The sequence below is a fragment of the Euprymna scolopes genome, chromosome 7, assembly GCF_053919585.1.
Source record: "Euprymna scolopes isolate OS-2025 chromosome 7, ASM5391958v1, whole genome shotgun sequence".
NCBI lineage: Eukaryota > Metazoa > Mollusca > Cephalopoda > Sepiida > Sepiolidae > Euprymna > Euprymna scolopes.
The window spans coordinates 171960418-171964338 of record NC_136488.1 but is presented as its reverse complement, the minus strand read 5'-3'; the positions used below and the strand labels follow the sequence as shown (position 1 = coordinate 171964338).

The following is a 3921-nucleotide window of genomic DNA, read 5'->3' as shown; positions in this document are numbered from 1 at the left end:
TAAAAAAAAAATTTTTTTTAATGTTTAAAAGTTCTTTACCTGCCGCCACGTGATTGAAAAATACTGTCGTGTCGACACATACGTTTTCTCCTTCCGTGTCAAAACATGCTTCTTTTCATTTTCCCCTTCTCTGTTCCTTCTTTTCTTTGATCCCACTGTGACGTCACGTTTGAGCGACCTACACCGAGGTGTGTAGGCAGCCGAAAGTTAAAGCAGTGTCCGAGTGAAGAAAGAAATGGTATGATAATATTCGCTAGATGCCGAATGTCCCCTGGCAGAAAAATATATTCAAGCGAAGATAGCTTTGCTCAGCACCGTTGACGGAGGGGGGAGAAGGATGTCTTTCTTCATCAGTGCCAGGGAACAGGACTGCTGTTCAAATATTATGGGATCTTGAACAATACTTCAAGAGTCGGTTGTATTTAATACGATCCTAGTATGACCAAACAACCTAATAGGGTTTTTCTCTGCCAGAACAAATGGGTATCAGTGTGAATGTCTGCTATGATTAGATTGAAATTATCGATCAATGATTTCAATTTTTGTTTGTTGTTATAATATAGTATGCTATCTTCTACATTTTTCAAAAAACAAGTAAGATTTTTCACAAGAAAGTGGTATTAAATATTTTTTAATCAATGAAAATCGTTTTAACTCCAAAATCTAACAAAGGTATGCGAACTGAAAAACTATTAGAAAAATCAAGGAAATAACCAGTTCTCTGGTTAGTGCACCCGCATGACCCAAAAACGTGCGCTCACAACTCTCTCTTCTGTGCATTTCCAGAGGGACTCAACAGGAAAGGAACACTTCAAGAGTTACGTACAAGTTCCATCACCTTACGCACATATACACACGCACTAAAAAGATAGATACCCCCTCACACACACAACTCCACGCTGCCCAATACTCACATATGCATAATTCTCACAAATAAACATATAAACATAAACAACCATAAACTTCCCGGTAAGATATTCACTGAACATTTTTGTAGCAAAAACATAAATTGTATAAATTTTTTGAAGACTCAGCTTGTGTATTTCAATCGTAGGTGTGGCCCTTTTTTTTTAGCTGAGAAACTTTTGAGAAAAAAAAATCGACTCTTAAACTTCTTGACAGTTTTTTAAAGTACATCATTATCTTATATAAAAAAAATTACTGTTTTTTCCTTTCCTTCGCAGTGCGTGAGAAATTATGTAGAAATAAGCAGGCTCCTGATTGGTCGGTTTGACCGCCCACGATTTTGTTTAGACCAATTAGATTGATTGTTGTTACTAACTGCCGAGACGCTAATTTTTATCTTTCAGGGCGCCAGTTTTCAAAAAGACAGCAAGTCGAATGGACGTGAAAACTCGCCCTTTTATTCAAGACATGAAGCCTCAAACCGTTTTGTCTCGTTGAGACGTATTAATGCCCTAATGTGTGGTAAAATGTTATTGTCATTTACAAACCCTAATACCCTTATGTTAGGCGAAATATATTTCATCGCACATTGTTGTGTTCTACGAACTAATTGCCTTTCTTCATTACTTAAATTAAGGTCTACATTTTGACCTGCCCTTTGTCCGCCATTTGGACGGTTATTCAAACTGAAGTCCATGATGACTTCCGGACTTACAGCATTCATCCTGGGAAGGCGTCACCAACTCATCGACTTGTTGCAATTATTCTTCGAACAGCGTGGAGTCTTGAATCCTGCAAACGCAAAGATAAACCATGAACTACTACCTTTACGGGTGTTACCAGCTCTGTTCAGCAGAAAGTTAAAGATGTCACATGTTTTACAATTTGGTTTTTTTTACTTTAATAAAATTTACGTTGAAGTTTAAAGGTGAGCCTTTTCTGATTTCTGTTTGCTTCTTTCATTCTGACAAAGGCCAATCCGAAGTGAGTGAAGTTCTCACATAATTAAACTGCAGAAGCACGTGTTACAAAAATATACAAGTCCTATAATTGAGTATCCCCCTCCAAAAAATGAACCAAAAAACATAAACTGGCAGCCCCCCACTCCCTAAAAAAAGAGGCCCATAAAGTGGGTGCATTTCTTCATATCTTGGAAACTACTTGTTTTCTGGAATTTTAATCGTTAGTGGTAATTTTAAAGGATTTTCCGAGGGTGGAAAAAAGCCCCCCCCCCCTCCAAAAACATAGTGGCCACAAAGTGGTTGCTCATTTTACGTTAAATTATTATAGAAAAGTGATCTTCCACTTTTTTTAGACTAACGTGTCTTTATATCTTAGAAACTACTCGTTTGCCGTGATTTTAAACGTTATTTTCGTTTTCAGCGACCCCCGAAAACTTAAAAAGTGGTATTTTTAAAGGAATGTTCGAGGGTGGGGAGTGTTGTGCCAAAAATGCTCTTAAACGTTTATTATTTCAAAACCGCCATGAACTGTCGACATCGCATACTACTACTACTACTACTACTACTACTACTAACCAACTCTGTTGCCACATCTTCCGCACTATTATTATTAGTTTTAATCTAACTACCGTCGTCGCTTACGTGTAGTCGTCGTGGCCGAGTGGTTAAGGCGATGGCCTAGAAAGCCATTGGGGTCTCCCCGCATAGGTTCGAATCCTATCGGCGACGTTCGTTTTTTTTTTAATCTTGATGATTGTGATGGTATTATAACTTTCATTGTTCATAGTTACAATGTCTCCCCACGGGACAGAGTTAGACACCAGGGTCGTTTTTTAATGTGGAAAAAAGGAACAAAAATAAAAATTGTCTCAGTCGTAAAGGATTTCTCCTCCGCTGACAGAGAACAAGAAATTTAAGTGTAGCATCTGAAGAACAGATACTACACTTTCATCTTGACCCGAAAAGAAAGTTATGCCATTAAATAATAAAAATCACGCTATCAATGTTCGAACTATTTCGTATTTGCATCAGTAACGGATATTCACATTGTTTCTTGGGGTTTGTATTACTGTGCAAAACTTAACCTGTTAAAGAGAGAGTCGGGCGCCATTTTGAATTTTCCAATACATCAGTAAACACTGCATGTTTTTCGAGCTGAATAAACATGTTACATTGAATAAAAACACAAAAAATATATCCAGTTTGGTAGAAAAGTAACTTATCTTGCCTTTGATAACATTTATTTGTTATATATTTGTTTTTTGACAACTTTTTTTAATCTATGTGTACAGTAATACAAACCCAGATTTTCGTATTCAGCATTTCAGTAAAAGTCGTCATTTTAAATAAAATTATGGAGGTGGACCTGATGTAAACATTTACCACACATTTTCACAAAAATGTTTTAAAAAAAAACATTTTTAATAATTCAAAACAAAAAAAATATATATATTATTATAATTCTTATCAAGTAGAGGGCGTGTTGGTTCTATGGTGTAATGGTTAGCACTCTGGACTTTGAATCCAGCGATCCGAGTTCAAATCTCGGTAGAACCTAACTTTTATATCTGGATTTTGTGTTTCTTATTTACTTTTATTTAAAAGGTCGGATAAAAATTGAATTTAAGAAAGTTATTGGTAAATTTTTCCATTCTCTCCACCTTAACAATGACGTATAAGGTTTAAAGGCTTTTATAAGCTTTCTGGTGTTAGGGTTTGAATCTTATCAGTGACGAATTGTCACTTTTTGTTTTACTGCTGCTAATGATATTTAAGCAATGTATATTTAAATCTGTAAACATTAAGTAAAGAAAATAAAAAATGCAAAATGGCCGCTCATTTTTGAAAGTGATTCGAAACTTAATCGGAAAACGAAATAAATCTTTTCTTCATTTTTCTAGAAAATACTACCTTACACTAATCAATAAGCAATGTTTCGTAGAATTCCTTTAACATTTTTTTATAAATGACTAGCGGCGGCACCCGGCGTTGCCCGGGTGTGTTGAGTTATTTGGGGGGGGGATCAACACAAAGTGGAAAATAAAGAATAAGC

At 35.9% G+C, this 3921-nt stretch overlaps 2 non-coding genes across 2 annotated transcripts; both read left to right on the top strand.

Moving 5' to 3' along the window:
* The first annotated feature begins 2515 nt into the window (after window positions 1-2515).
* On the top strand, window positions 2516-2597 carry Trnas-aga (transfer RNA serine (anticodon AGA)). Its single transcript has one exon. It is a non-coding gene; the product is annotated as a tRNA-Ser (tRNA).
* Window positions 2598-3353: 756 nt separating this feature from the next.
* Trnaq-uug (transfer RNA glutamine (anticodon UUG)) lies at window positions 3354-3425 on the top strand. The gene has a single exon. It is a non-coding gene; the product is annotated as a tRNA-Gln (tRNA).
* Window positions 3426-3921: the final 496 nt, after the last annotated feature.